This window comes from Triturus cristatus, chromosome 3_2, assembly GCF_964204655.1.
Source record: "Triturus cristatus chromosome 3_2, aTriCri1.1, whole genome shotgun sequence".
NCBI classification, from domain to species: domain Eukaryota; kingdom Metazoa; phylum Chordata; class Amphibia; order Caudata; family Salamandridae; genus Triturus; species Triturus cristatus.
This window is the reverse complement of record NC_140584.1, coordinates 1200988364-1201004382: the sequence shown is the minus strand read 5'-3', so window position 1 is coordinate 1201004382 and position 16019 is coordinate 1200988364.

The window sequence follows — 16019 nt, the reverse complement described above, 5'->3', positions numbered from 1 at the left end:
AGTTTCTAGCCCCTTGCCCCTTACGATTGGGTCTCATGAGTTAGAAGCTCCTTTGATTTTGACTACTGGTTGTGGTGAGAATCTTTTGGGCTTGGATTTGTTGAAGAGGTTACATGCGACTTTGTACTGCTCTCCTATGGGCGTGGAGCTTACATTGGGTGAGAATGTGATTTCCCCTATGTATCTATCGATCGATAAGCTCCCACCGGAATTGAGTTCTCTTCCGGTTTCTTTGTGGGCGACTGGTCCCAATGATGTGGGCCTGCTGGATATACCACCGTATGTTGTTCAATTGAAAGTTGATGCGCGCTTACCACGCATACCCCAGTATCGTATTTCCCTTGATGGTGAACGGGCACTATTAGCGATCATTTATGATCTGATCGATAAAGATGTTATCGAGGAGACACGAGGTAACGTGTGTAATAGTCCCGTGTTGCCTATTCTGAAACGAACTGATCCGTCCAAGCCTCCCGTGTACCGTCTAGTTATTGACTTACGGGAAGTGAATAAAATTGTTGTTCCGCAGTTTCCTGTGGTTCCAGACATTACAGCCTTACTGACTCTGATTCCAGCCTCTGCATCATGGTTCTCGGTAATCGATCTGAAGAATGCGTTCTTTAGCATTCCGATTGCTGAGGAAAGTCGTGATTTGTTCGGGTTTTCATTGGGCGGTCGCAGTTTCCGGTTCAAACGCGCACCTCAAGGCTACTGTGAGAGCCCATCGATCTACAGCCAAGCTCTTAAAAGTCAACTAGATGCATTTGTGCTGCCGACTGGTGCGGCTTTGATTCAGTAAGTCGACGATCTGTTGGTAGCTGCAGACACTGAACAAGTTTGCAAGACTGCTACTGTGTCACTGTTACAGCATCTCTGTGACTTACACCACAAAGTGTCACCTTCTAAATTACAATATTGTTGTCAAGAAGTTACCTACTTAGGTCACTTATTGTCAAAGGCGGGAAGAAGGTTGACCCCTGAAAGAATCGCAGCAATTGCTCGAATGACTGTGCTGACGACCCAGAGAGATGTGCGTGCCTTTTTAGGTATTACGTCATACTGCAGACAGTGGATTCCGAATTTTTCACTGTTAGCGAAGCCATTGATAGCTCTCACGTGCAAGGATGTTTCGACTCCTTTGCCATGGACGGAGGAATGTCAGAAAAGTTTTTCTGAACTACGTGATGCATTGTGTTCGGCTCCCGTGTTAGGTACTCCTGATTACAGCAAGCCATTCACATTATACGTTCACGAGAGGGAAGGTTGTGCGTTGAGTGTTTTAACGCAACAATTTGGTGGCAAGCAGCGCCTGTGTGCATATTTTTCCTCGACCTTAGACCCGGTAGCTAGAGCGTTGCCAAGTTGCTTGAGGGCGACAGCGGCAGCAGTGGCGTCTATTCGGCAGTCCGCAGGTCTTGTTATGGATAATATGCTCATGGTGATGGTTCCGCATGCAGTTGATACTCTCTTGAATCGGACAAAGACTCAGCATCTGACGAGTGCAAGGTTGTCTGGGTACGAGCTGACCCTTTTGGCAAGTCACATACAGATCAAACGTTGTAATGTACTGAATCCGGCGACATTGTTGCCGATTAATATGGAATCAGATGATGTGCCGCCACATGATTGTTATTTACGAACTGAGGAAGAAACAAAGGGTCGTGTGGACCTGAAAAACACTCCCTTGACAGATCCCGATGGTACTTTGTATGTGGATGGCTCGTGCTTTAAGTTACCGAATGGCGATGTGACGACTGCATATGCTGTAGTGACGTTGAGCACTGTTGTGGAAACTGCGAGATTGAATCAGAATTCAGCACAAGCAGCAGAGTTGATTGCATTGACAAGAGCGTGTGTTTTGTCTAAAGGTAAGCGAGTGAATGTGTTTACCGACAGTCAGTATGCATTCGGTGTTGCGCATAACTTTGGAAGACTGTGGAGAGAAAGAGGATTTATGACATCGCATGGTACGAAGATTCAGCATGGGCAGCTCGTGAATGACCTTTTGGATGCACTTACATTGCCTAAACAAGTGGCGATTGTTAAATGTAGTGCACATCGGAAAGTGACGGATGATGTTGGTCGTGGTAATGCGTTTGCGGATGAGATTGCTAAGGAAACGGCTAAGGATCTTGCGACCCGAATGTATGTCACGAGTTCAGTGAGGTGGCCGACGGAGACTGGTATGTGTGAAAATACTATTGAGAGTGTGAAAGCAATTCAGAATGAGGCTACTAAAGCTGAAAAGACTAAGTGGAAAGAAGGTACGGGAAAGTTGGACATGCATGGATGTTGGGTTGACCTGACGGAATGTCAGAGGTAGATGTTACCAGATGCGTATGTATTAGCTGTTGTGACGATGGCTCATGGGTTGTCACATATTAGTGCGAAAGGAATATGCAGGTTCTTGTCCCCTGTATGGAGGAATGAGGGTATTGCTAAATGTGCCGAGAGAGTTGTTAGGAATTGTATGGTGTGTTTGATGCACAATCCTGGCAAGGGCACCCCCACTCCACCTGGTCATTTTGCTCCTCCTGTTTGTCCCTTTGAGGTTATCCAGCTGGACTTTATCCATATGGAGAGATGCAATAACCTGAAGTATGTGTTGGTTGTGGTTTGTGCGTTCTCCAGATGGATTGAGGCCTATCCTCTTAAGGATAACACTGCCCTGTCCACAGCAAAAATCCTGCTGAAGGAATACTTTCCTCGGTATGGAATGCCACGGATCGTGTGGTCGGATAATGGAAGCGAGTTTGTGGGAAGTGTAATGCAGAGTGTGTGTAAGGGCCTTGGAATTCGTCAAAAATTCCATAGTGCTAATCATCCTCAGGCAGCGGGTTTGGTTGAAGGGTACAATGGTACCCTAAAACTAAAACTCGCCAAGATTCAAGCTACGACTGGTCTATCATGGCCTGATGCCTTGCCTCTGGCTCTCCTATCGACCAGAGCGACTGTACACTCTCGAGTAGGGCTTAGCCCATATGAGATTGTGTTCGGCCGCCCTGCGAATATTTGGGGAGTCCCGAGGCCAAGGGCTTTTGATAGTCTTGAGTATCCAATGTTAATTGATTACCTGCATGATTTGACCACTAAACTACGGTTAATCCATCAACAGGTCTTTGAAGCTCTACCGGCGACTGGGTTGTTACCCGAAATTTTGGTCGGAAGCGTAACTTGGAGCCAAGATTTGTAGGACCCTTTCAAGTCCTATTGACAACGAGGACTGCGGTTCGACTGGAGGGCCGGAAGAATTGGGTACACGCCAGCCACACGAAAAAGGTACCGATCCCCTTACCAACGGATGGTTGGGTGAGGACTGGGATTTCGGCAACGGAAACTGAGACTCCTTTGCACTTTGTGCCGTTTAGCGACGCTCAACCTGTGGGGAATGATTTGTCACTGCCAAACCCACATGTGGAGTCATCAGTAGCGGAGAACCCAAGGTCTGACTCGTTGTCCATTTCATCGAACACTGTTGCGCCAGCTGAACAATTGTTTGTAGAGCAAACTCGACCTGGAAGAAGTCGATACTTCCTTCGTTCAAGGACTAATAAAAATTAGTTGTATATTTGCTTTTTGATGCTATGAACATTATGGACAATTATATCCTTTCTTTTTGAGTTCTTATGTGCTTTTCCACTGCTAAGAGATTTGTAATAAAACTGAACGTTTTGAGGAAACCTCTCCATCCGGGTTACCGTAGGGCCGTGCGGGTACTCCTTTCTGTTTAGCAGGTTTCTGACGCTAGGTCGGTTACTTTTGTCGATTCCTGGGAACTCCTGGGGATTGATAATCGCTACTCAGAACGAAGTGCGTCAAGTACGTCACGGACGGTTTGTAGAGGATGGCATTCTCTAAGCTGTTGGAAGTAGAAAGGATGTCGGCGCAGAGATCAGAGTTAAGGAGAGTTGTACGAACAAAATGTTTTCTGTTTCAGGTGTTCCTACTGTTCCTGACCGTATCTATGTTATTGGTGGGTGGAGTGTATTTTGGAGTACAGTTGTTATTACCTTTTCTCCTAAACTAAGCTCCCTCACCACTGTTTCCCCACATTCTTTCCATCCTTTGCCTCAACATGAACAGGTTAGGCGTGCGGAATTTATGAATAACTCCTTCGTTCAGCTGCTACATCAGCATCAGTTGGTGATGAATACTACCAATTGTTGGGTATGTGGGTTAATGCCACATACCATGGATAGGGGTATTCCATATTTGGTCCTTCCTTACAGCTCCCAGGGTTCGGCTCGAGCATTCCAAACTATGTTTCGTAGTGCACTAGATTCCTACCCCAGTCGAGAGCCCCGTTCTGTCAATTTTGGTCCTGGGCCGTATCATAAGCCTTTTGGCGATAGCGATAGCGGATTTAGATAGAGATGTTTTTGATGCATCGCTTATCCCAAATGAAGAGGTGCAGGCTTATAAGGATCTGAGCGAGGCTGAGTATAGTACGTCAGTGGGTGATAGACAGCTTAAGAGCTCGTCCCCAATATGGATTGTACCACACCTCGGTAATTTCTGCTTGAAAGGTTTGGGTCGAAATCCGAGAGCACAACTTGGGAACAGTGCTTGCACTGACACGTATGTTCTACCGATGCTCTCTTCCCCTGTTTTTCTGACCGCTAAGGGCACTTATTTTGTATGTTATGAACGCGCATATACATGGTTACCCCGTGATTTTTCGGGTACCTGTTATATTGCGAATCTTTTACCACCAACTTTTACAGTCGCCTCAGATTATCACAAAACTAGAGTCGTGAGAGGCGTTATTAGCAAAGAGGATACTGCCGGTCAAGAAGCAGGAGACTTCTTTAAGGGTTTCTTGCCGTTTTGGGGACCTATGGTTAATAGTAGGAACCTAAGACAGTTGACCCGTGTAGTTGAGTCGACTGCTAACATAACTGCGAGTGCTCTTGGTAATCTAACAGCAGAACTTCAGGCGGATAGACTCATGACGTTGCAGAACCGTATGGTTCTAGATGTCGTTCTTGCAGATAGAGGTGGTGTGTGTAAAGTTATCCATTCGAGTTGTTGCATTTTTATTCCTGACAATGCTCCAACTGTCTACCAAGCCATCTCGAAGTTGCACAAGATTTCCGAGTCCATACACGTGGACGAAGGTAATTGGACGCTTCTAGGATGGTTTTGGGGCCTGATGTCAACTTGGGGTTGGAAGATTCTGATGATCGTAGGGGTTGTTGTAACGTTTCTGTTCACGTGTTGTCTTTGTGTACAGTGTGGTCCTGCCTTATGTGGCCTATGTGCTACAACGTGTATAAGACGGCCATCTGTTACCAAGGAGACGTTGATGAATAGAATGATGTTCCAGCAGCAGCTGAACGATCTGATGAATATTGAAATATATTCCGATCTTGACTAGTGCTTGCCTACATGAGGTCAAAAGGAGCTTCTGAGGTTCCGTGTGGGACGGAACGACACTTTTGAGTGGTGACGAATATGGATGAGTTTGGTGTCTACGAACCGCAAATGACGAGTATAGTGGGTGTACGTAGTTTCGCTATACAACCACGTATGGTTCGTCTTATTTTTGGGTTTGTTCATCGGAACCCTCGGGTTCCATTTTAGATACGGCATCCACTTTTACGACGAGGGAAATGACACGGCGAAGGCAGATGGCCCCGCTCGAGGTTCATCTTGCCGTGCCGGTCTATTGTTTCAGTCATGCATACATTAGACACGAGGTCTCTGATCCCGTTATCAAGTTTCCTTTATTACTCCTAACACTCTTCTCTAATCTGTTGTGCATCCTCGTCCTTTCTTTGCATCTGTTTTTGTCCCTTCTCCTAATGTGTTTACGGTCAGGATGGAATGTGTTTCATTGCAGAGAAGATATGTTTTTACAGTTGGGAACTGGCAATACTGTTGTAATTATGTTCCGGCCTCCTGAAACATGAACGCTACTCTTTGAAGTTTATTGTGGGAACTGAGTTGTAATCTTTGTTCACCATACTGTTCTATGGGAAAAACGTGTATAAAAAGAGCGATCCACTTTTGCAATTCGAAGCAGTCTCCGAGAACCTATACGTTGTGTACTTCTTGTGACCTCTGTATCCCTGCAGTAAATAAACGCTGATCTCTGACGTCGCTGGAAGTGTCCCGTGTCTCTGTGTTTCGTACGCCAGAACAGGTAACCCACGAAGGTTTCAGGTGTTGTTCCCTGGCACCGCTGGGTCTTAGAATAACCCAGTCCTTCAATATGCCCCTGCTGTTGCAGGCCAGGGTCCATGTTCTATTGCTCAAAGCCGGGAAGCCCATCAAGGTAGTGATTGGTCTACCCTATGTTTTGGCTGGAAGAGGGTTGTGTTGGACTAGGCTCTTTTTGCAGGGTCATCCCTGAACTTTTTGCCTTTATCCTGTATTTTTTCTGACCTGTTGTTGCCTGTTTTATGACTCTGGGCACTTTACCACTGCTGATCAGTGCTAAAGTGCTTATGCTCTCTATTGTAAATTGATGTATGGATTAGTGACTCCATGATTGCATTATTTGATTTACTGGTCAGACCCTAATACAGTGCACCATGGGTGCCCAGGGCTTGTAAATCACATGCGGCTAGTGGGCTTGCAGCACTGGTTGTGCCACCCACAGAAGCAGCTTGTAAAGTGTGTCTCAGGCCTGCCATTGCAGAGCCTGTGTGCAGTCTGTGACTGCCATGTTGACTGGGCAAGTGCACCCACCTGTCAGTCCCTAAACCTTCCCTTTACTTCATATCAGACACCCATAAGGTAGGCCCAAGTGCAGGGTGCATTGTAAGTATAAGGTAGGACATGCACTGGTGTGGGTGGCATGTCCTAATAGTGAATTACAGCCATTTTTGTTTTTCAGTATTGCAAGGCTTCCTGTGTGGTGTTTGAGGATTGGCCTGCAGTGGTTACCTGATTGCCAAAGAAAGGAGAAAGGGCTTTGTGCTACTTTCATTAACTTGTAAGAAGTTCTCCAAGGGCTTAAACTAGAGCTTGCCTCTTGCTGAAGTCTCAGGGACAACAGACATCACCCCCAAGCTTTCCCCTGCCTTCCCTTACTGGGAATTGAAGTGCCTTCTGTTGAGCTGGGCCTACTGAGAGACTGCGTGTCGCTGGGAGCTGGAAGCGTGACTTAAGAAAAAGAAGCGTGTTGCCGCCGCAGCAGCTGCCGTCACATCACCGGAGAAGTGTCGCCATCGCAGCAGACGCCGTCGCATCACCGGAGAAGCGTGTTGCTACCGCAGCTGCTGTCGTCGCATCACTGAGGAAGCATGCTGTCGCATCGCATCACCGAGGTGCCCCGCATCCCTGGAGAAGAGTGTCGCAGTAAACGCCATTGCATTGGCAGAGAAGAATGTCGCAGGGCCTGTCGCTGCTCAAGTAGATTCACTGAGTCGCCGCACGGGCGTCGGGCGTGCACGCATCACCCCTTTGTTGTCGCAACATCAAGCAGACGCCATCTTTATTTCATTGCACCAGATCTTCATTGCATCACAGCGTTGCTAGCCGCATTGCCACAGAAGCGCAGTAAGAAACCGACGCATCACCTCCCCGCACAGAGAAGATCCGACGCATCACCTCCCCTCTGGTAAGGAACCGACGCATCACCGTCCCCTATGCAGCAGTAGGTAACCAACGCATCACCTCCCTCGGAGTAAGGAACCGACGCATCCCCGTTCTTGCGTGTAAGGAACCGACGAATCACCTTCCCTGCAACTCTTTTGTTGTATAGCGTTACGTATCCAAAGGTACATTGAACATAAAGTGTCGCATTTACCATCTTAAGAGAACTAAGCTATTTCTACCATTTTTAAAGTACAGTATTGTGGATTTTTGTCGTTTATGGTTGTGTGTTAAATCTATATAAAAGATACCTATTTTTATAATACAACCTGTGTGGCGTCCGTTTGTAGTGTTGTCACTATATTACTGTATGTGTTTACGAATGCTTTACACACTGTCTCTGAGATAAGCCTGTCTGCTCATGCCAAGCTACCAAGGGGGTGAGCAGGGGTTATTTTAGGAGTGTACCCCTTTACCCTGACTAGACGCAAGGGTCCCTATTTGGTCAAAGGTACCTACCTCTGCCAACTAAAGACCCCCAATTCTAACACTCCTGACCTAAAAACGCCAATTCAGGCACTAGTCATCTCCAGACTAGAATATGGATGCTGTACCCTCGCAGGTCTACCCAAGGACTCTCTGGCCTCTTTGAAAGCCTGCCTTAACGCCACCGCCAGACTCCTACCAGAATCTAATTTAAGCTGGCTTGCATCACTCACAGTCCCAGAAACTCGTGACATCCGGAGGAGCCAGAAACTCCCGGTCCACCAGAGACCTTTTGCACCAACCTGCACGCTTCAGAAAAAAAAAACATACAATCGGGCCTTCTCTGGGGCTGCCCCAAGAATATGGATCTCACTCCCGCCTGCCATCAGAAGACTATCGTCTTTGGCATGCTTCAAAAAGGAGGCCAAAACTTTCCTAATGGGCAAATTCCTCTCCTAACGTTGACATTACAATCACCTCTGTGGCCTGGTTCCACCTACCACTATGGCATTACCCGGCTCTTCCGAGCATCCCACCCGAGACTGCTTTTTTTCTTGTTCAATGTATCGACTTGTTCTTATCCCAAATGTATCCGGGTTTTGAGACTGCTTGTGTTCCCTATATATTGTTTCTACCTGTCTTTAACCCAATGGCTCCCTCCCCTCCTAAGTCTTTTGTATACCTCCTGTCAATCCTGTAAAGCACTCTGAAACCTTCACGGGTCTGGTTCACGTTCTATAAAACACTAAAATAAATAGATGTTTACCTGTAGAGTCGAAACAGCGACACTTCCCATAACGTGGGCTGCCCTCATCCTTGTTTACAGGGATTTCTGAATAATGAACCTGTATCTTCACATTACACCCTAACCATTAACTAAGATTGCTACAGTCTTTTTTCAATCTGCATGATGAACTTCTTTTTTATTTTACCTCTCCATGAAGCTTCCATGCACCTGAGCAGAGTGCCACTTCACCACTGTGTGCCTGTATGTTCATACGACAAATAGAAAGAATCTGTCTATGTGGCAGTATCTTCCAAGGAAACATATTGCATACAATATTTTGTTCCAGATAGACTGATGACTTTAAGTCATTTGGCAGTTGTTAGAAATTGGGTTTCTGGTTGGCAGAGGTATGTACCCTGTGCTCATCCTCTGGTAGCTTTGCACAGAGCAGGCTTAATTTAAGAGGCAATGAGTAAAGTATGTGTGCAAGACAATACACAGTAACACAATAAAAACTCCACAAAAAGTCTCCACGCTAGTTTAGAGAAATAGGTGAGGACTTTATAAATATAACAAGACCAAAACGACAAAAAAATTAAGAAGTTGAGATATTAATTTTTAAAGATTAAATGTAAAAATAGCACTCAGACGCAATAAGGAGCCTATGGGAGTTATCTGGTTGCGCTGGACCAGGGCAAAGTCAAGAGTTCAGGCTGACCGCACTAGAGCGTGGGCCAAATGCAGGAGCCATGCAAGGCCTGCTGAACAAAGTACCTTGATCCTGGCGCAACAGCGAGATGCGGGGTGCAGCCAAGTGATGCGTTGGTGCTGATCCCACAGTTAAGGTGATGAGTCAATTTTCTTCATGGTGTGATAGCGATGTGGCGGTTCTGAAGACAATGCGCTGAGCCGAGTGATGTTGGTTCTGTAGACGATGCACCAGGTTTCTCCATGCAGTCAAGGGGATTGCGGGCGCGGGTCGGCGCCGCAGTGAAGCGCCGGGTACATCGGAGTGTGACCGGCCTGAACAGTTAGTCGTGCCCAGTGCGGACCGTGATGAGCCTTGACCCCCAGAAACATAAGGCAAGTGGCTGGTTATCGCGTCTGGGCGCACCAAATTGGTAGCCAGGAGCCCCGTGCTGCAGCTGCGGTGTAGTTGGGGATGACACCGTGACCTCATAGAGCGCTGCCAGCTTGCTAAGAGTGAGGCCTGAAGGTGCGTCGTTCCAGGTGCTGCGTGAGAGGGCTGGGCGCAGAGGAAAGAGGATCCGACACCGAATACGAGAGACTAAGTCTGGGCCAACACTCGATGAGGTATTTGCGGCATTGCTGGCATTATTAGAGGCTATGGTGATGTTTATTCATCTTAAGCCGCCGAATCGCGAAATGGCGGCTCCACGCTAAATACGGAGCTTTGCTTTACAGATTTAAACGTTGGTGTCCTGCTACCGCTATGCTAGTTAAGCACTAAAATAGTAATGCCTGCAACTTTGAATATGTTTTGGCGTTTTACATCCAAATGGGACTTTAAGATGATTTCCGGATGAACGGTGCCTGACTTTAAAATGGCGACCGAGTAAGACATAGATTACAGATAATAACGAGAGGCGTCCGACTGTTCACACTGCGGAAGTACAGAGCCCTAGAGAATATTTTGTACCGCTTTGTTCGCCATAAGTTGGCAGGGTATGCTCAGACGTGAGTCCCTTGCTCACTTTACCACTGGATTCAAGCAAGCCTGGCTGAAGACGGCTGAAATGCCAGAAACCGGTACTAGGAAGCTTGTTTCCGGTCCAGGGAAGTCATGGCTTGGCAGTTCGGGCTGGACTGTTCCCATGAGACACAGGGTCAGACTGATTTGCATATGGCCATGTCTGAACTGGGGTGGCAGAGTGGGCTAAAGAATGGTGATGGATCAAACCCAGATCTGTTGACTGGGTGTGAGTGTTTGATTGGTTCTGATGCTCCGTCCATCACCACCCCCTTTTGTAACGCTAGAGAATATGCAGCACTGATAAAAAGATAAATGCGTTTCCAATGCCTCAAAATCTGGAATATAGGAGCGGAAACAGCATAAGATATGTTCCTGGTTACTCCATGTCCCCACCACTAATCTTCTGCGTTCATCACCTTCTGTTCACTTGTCGGCCGATGTCCTTATCTCCATTGCTGCCTGACCTTAATGAGGACGACCTGCAACTGAGTTACAGTAACAAAACCAACTATTCCAAGGCAATGAATCCTAACGAGATCTCCCGTTCAGACAACACCTTAACCGATACTTTTGATGGAACTTTTGACAATGCCTCCTGGGCGGAAACCAGAACTTGTCTTTATTTTCCGCGGTGCCTGAGCAACCTTGGCTGATGTACGGTGGAGCTGTCTCTTGCAGCTAAAGAGGAGTTTGGCTTTGGTTCACCCCTTGGCCGGCACCTACCCAGCCGGACATCGGACATTGTTCTCCTCGCCTCCCTGTTGTGTTTACTATTTGCATTCCTTACCCCTGTTCGCCTTCTCCCCTCTACCTTTCCACCCCCCATAAGACGGGTGTATGCGTTAATAAGTAACTGATGTAACCATGTAACAATGTTTCTGATGCAATGTCCTATCTCACGTAAAGCGCTCTGATACCTTCGGGTCTAGCCAGTGCTTTATAAAACTCTTCAAACTTTCCCTCTTTCATTCTTTGTCTTCCTCCCCGGCTCCTATCCTCCCTCACCGGAATCTCTCCCCTTGCCTCGTTTTAAGCGCATGCAACTGCGCCCCAGCTACTGGTCACTATGCTCTGAAACCATGTATCTTGTAACTGTTGTTAGCCATGTGCCCTTTACCAAAGCGCTCCCTCTGCCCTTGTTGGGGAGGGATCCAGCATTTATTCCCTGGCATCTCAGAGACCCCTCTGAGAGTCCACAGCATCAAGGGAGTTCACACACAACAGAGTTGTGAGAATGGCGCCCCTTGCCAAATCACTCCCTTTCCCCTTGTTGGGGAGGGATCCAGTATTTATGCCCTGGAGTCTCAGTGACATCTCTGAGAGAGCCCACAGCGTATAGAGAGCCACACACAGTGGAGGTGTGGGAACAACACCTTTTCCACTGGGATCACTGTACACTGGACGTTGGACACTGTTTTTCCGTGTCTCCCGGTTAGGTTGCCTTCTCCATCCGCCACCTCTTTCCCTCTTTCATTCTTGGTCTCCATCTCCTGCTCCTATCCTCTCTCCCCAGAATCTCTCCCCTTGCCTTCTTTTTCCCTTAAGTATTCGTTTTTAACACATGCAACTGTGCTCCAGCAACTGGTATCTATGATCTGAAACTGTGTATTTTGCAATGTTGTAACTTGTAGCTATGCTATGAAACAATGCTTGTCCTCATGTAAAGCACTCTGATACCTCCGGGTCTAGCCAGCGCTATATAAAACTTTTCAAATAAATAAATATATAAATAAGAGGATGTGTCGATCTTCTCCACTGCAGCGGCAGCTATGCAGCAGTTCTGATGCATTGGTTCTTTATGCGAAGCGTTGGTTCTGAGTGTGATGCACCAATTCTGCTCCCGCAACACGGTCAATTCGCTGGTTTCACTACAAGCAGACTGAAGATGCATCGATTTTACTGGAACAAGCACCTGGGTCAACTTCCAGTAGACCAGGCACAGGAGTAGGTGGTGAGACTTTGATATAGCTGAGTACCAAAAACCAGGAAGTAAACCAACAAGCCCTTGGAGATCATCTTGGGTTCAAGGCAGAGTCCAGCTCTCCCTCAGCAGTGTCAGGGAGCAGCAGGCAGCAGGGCAGCAGGGCAGCACAGCAGAAAATCAGCTCTTCCAGAGCAGCATTCCAGCAGAGTAACAGTCCTTGAGGCAACACAACAAATCTTCTGACCGAGGCTCTTTACAGGTCCGGTAGTGTCTGATTTGGTGGGGCTAGAGACCCAGTACCTATACCCAGTTGTGCCTTTGAAGTGAGGGTGACTTCAAAGAAGGTTCTTTGAATTGCATAGAGGTCCTTCTTTCCTAGTCCTGTCTTCAGAATCACTACGGGGGGGTAATCAGTCCTTTGTGCAGGGACAGTGGGACATTGTCGTCTTCTCTAAGTTAGCATGAGCACGCTGCAGATAGTCCTCTGCTTTGTACACTTTACTGCACAAGTTTATTTTGCAAATGCCTATTTTGCCGCTTTCGCATGAGAACCTATTGCTGTGTTCACACTCTGCAGGTTCCTGGGATTTAGTGTGATCAAGGTTGATCAACAATGTCCCTTGTTATTCTGCTTTGGTCAGGCCCTAGGGCCTAGACAAAACATACCGATGCAGCTGTTGTTTGGAAATACGAACTTTGGTCTTATTGAAATACACAAATAGGTAGCATACACTTGGAGAGGGACCTTTCCAGGGAGAACAGCAAGACAGCACCTATGATGTAGATCTACCATCTATAGACTGAGGTATGGGGTCTGCAGATAACGCCCAGAGATCTACTAATATATAATTTTTCTGCTTCTATACAGGGGGAGGAAGATGAGGTTACACTGTCTTTTCATAATGACCACTCTTTCGATGATTTACGGACTACTTGCTATGCTGACCGTATTTGTGTTATGCATTTTCCTGCTTATTGTGGCACGTATACTGCATATTAGAGCACGTTACTTAAAATAAATATTTTAAAGTTGTTTGTGTCTCTGTCAGATCTTATTGTGGACAAATACAAGAGTGTGAGCGAAAAGGTGTGTGCAATAGTGATTCCCAAGAGTTTGGGGAGTGCTGTGTTCTCGGGTGTCTAATCATCTGTTTCTCTGTGAGTGAGTAGGAGAGCAAGTGAGATACTATAGCTAGTTGGTCTGGGGATCATGGGTACTAAGGTGGTAGGATGAACCAGTCCCTATACACTAAGGTCCCATAATCCTACGCATAGTTCTGTGTTTGTGCAGAATCCCTGCAACATTGCCCCACCAACGTTTGGTCTGGTACTTATTCACGAGAATCCTGAGTGGCACTTGTGCTTGTGCACGATACCTTCTCGCTGGTTCCTGGAGACGTCCGTGGTGGGAGGGCATAGCCTCCTACATTGGTAGGGTACACCTAAGTCTTTAGGTTATTCATGCTTGATGTTTAAAAGTTTTTTTTGACCCATTTGCACTACCATTATATTGACTCTTTTGATTTTTATATGGCACAATCAGTTACTCTTCCGGCACACAGCTGGGTGGCGGTTACAGCTCACTTGACTTAGCACAGAGTCCCCAATGCGGTGGCTAACTTCATTTTCGTGATTGAAGCGGATCCAGCATACCACTTCAAAGTATTTTATTCTTGGGTTACTTTTCCCGTGGTAAATGCGAATGATAATTTGTTTCACACTTACATGGCCGCTGCTCCTCCAGCAGCGTATCGTCCTTATGCATTGATTGAAGTTCCGTTGACGTCCTGGGAGCACACTATTTGGTTTAATGGCTCCCTTCCCCACACAGTCTCTTTTATTCGTATGGGCCCCTTGTCTATCGATGGGGCTACATGGCCTTTTTTGGCTGGTTTAACACCACATCCCAATTATCTCAATGTTACTATCGTGGAGCTACGTCTACTCTATGCACAATTACTTCAACTGCATATACATTTCATACAGTTTATGTCTTGTACACTTCAAGCAGCTCCAGCGCCGTGTCAGGGCAAAGGACTTGTGATTAGTCCCGTCATGGTCAACTCTGTGATGGGAAAACGTCCTCAGAATTGTGAGGACTTACCATTTTGGATCGCACAAAAAATTGAGCACCTCGAGGCTGTGGTAATACATACGTCTCCTGTAGAGAAACACAGAATCCTTACAATGAGTTTTCCGAGTGGACTGATTCCTCCTTTAGCGGACTGCACCACCTGGGGGACGGTGTTTGCTTCAGTGTATACACTGTGCTTTGGCACCCCCTCCATGAGCGTTCTGCCGAGCGCTATGAAAAAGGTACAGGATGAACACGGAGCTGGTCCAGCCCTGAATTTAGGGATAAAGTTAGTGGACATGTTTCCTATTGTCTCTGATATGATTCTGGCAAACATTAAAGGTGAAGCAGTTTGCTTGCAAGTGCGCCAATGCCTGGCGGCAGTGGTGAACGTTGATCAGGAGCGACAGTTGCCGATTATTATTGCAGATGTGTATAAATCCTTGGGTCGCAATCGCTTTGAATTCAACCATTTACACAGGCACAGAGTAAACCCCCTCCTGAGAAGGAGGGTCTTCCAGTCTCTCCTAAAAAGGCTTGGAATAAAAATGTACAGCAGTGACAACAGAAGCCTGGTTCTCATGCTGGTTCGCCTCCACCTGATGCTTCTGAACGTAGATATGATTTGCTTGACCGCTCTAAATTTCAGGCACCCAAGAGGTTTCAGGTTCCTGATCCTCGTTCTCCTCATTCCTTTCAGGAATTGTCGGATCAACAGTTCGGCGGAGGAGGGTGACAAGATCGCAGACACGGAGAGTCTTCACAAGCGAGACGTGACGCACAGCGCCAGTTTGACGTAAAAGTGAAGCAGGAGGACCCACCTCAATATCGAGCCCCATTTCTAGATTGAAGACTCAATATTGTATACCGCGAACAAACGTGCCCTCCAATTCGAGAAGGTCGGGGGATCAACGCTTATCCACTGAGAAGTTATACACAGACGGGCAATGGCCATAGCAATAAATAATAGTTCTGTATCTGATCTTGCCCAACCATCTGTTACATTTTGACTAATACCAGAAATAAGGAGAGTTGGGTTAATTCGGACTGGAATCCTAAAAATCGCAGATAAGAAAATTTCCATATCATATATAAATTCTTTTAATTTTGGGCATGAGAAAAACATGTGAACGGCATCTGCTACATATAAATTGCACCTGTTGCAACTTACACCCCTTGTGCCTCCCCATTTTGATATTTTTGCTGGAGTATAATATAAATCGAATATGGACATAAAATGTTGACTCCTTATACTACCCGTAATCAATATCTGATTTGCTAAGGATATGGAGTCTTCAATATCAACTTCATCCTCCCCCAGCCGTTTAGCCCACTTTTCTGTCTGCGACGGTAAATCATCTGGAAAAGACTCGAGCAGGTTAATATATAGCTTCCCCATACGGTCACTTTTCTGAATCAGTTCGACCAAGGGTATTTTTTCGAAATTGTAAACCTGTCGATGGGGTCCACTCGCCAAAAAGCTTCGAATCTGTAAGAATTTAAAAAAATCACCCCTGCTTAGCCCATACTCCTCCTATAAGATTGCAAAAGA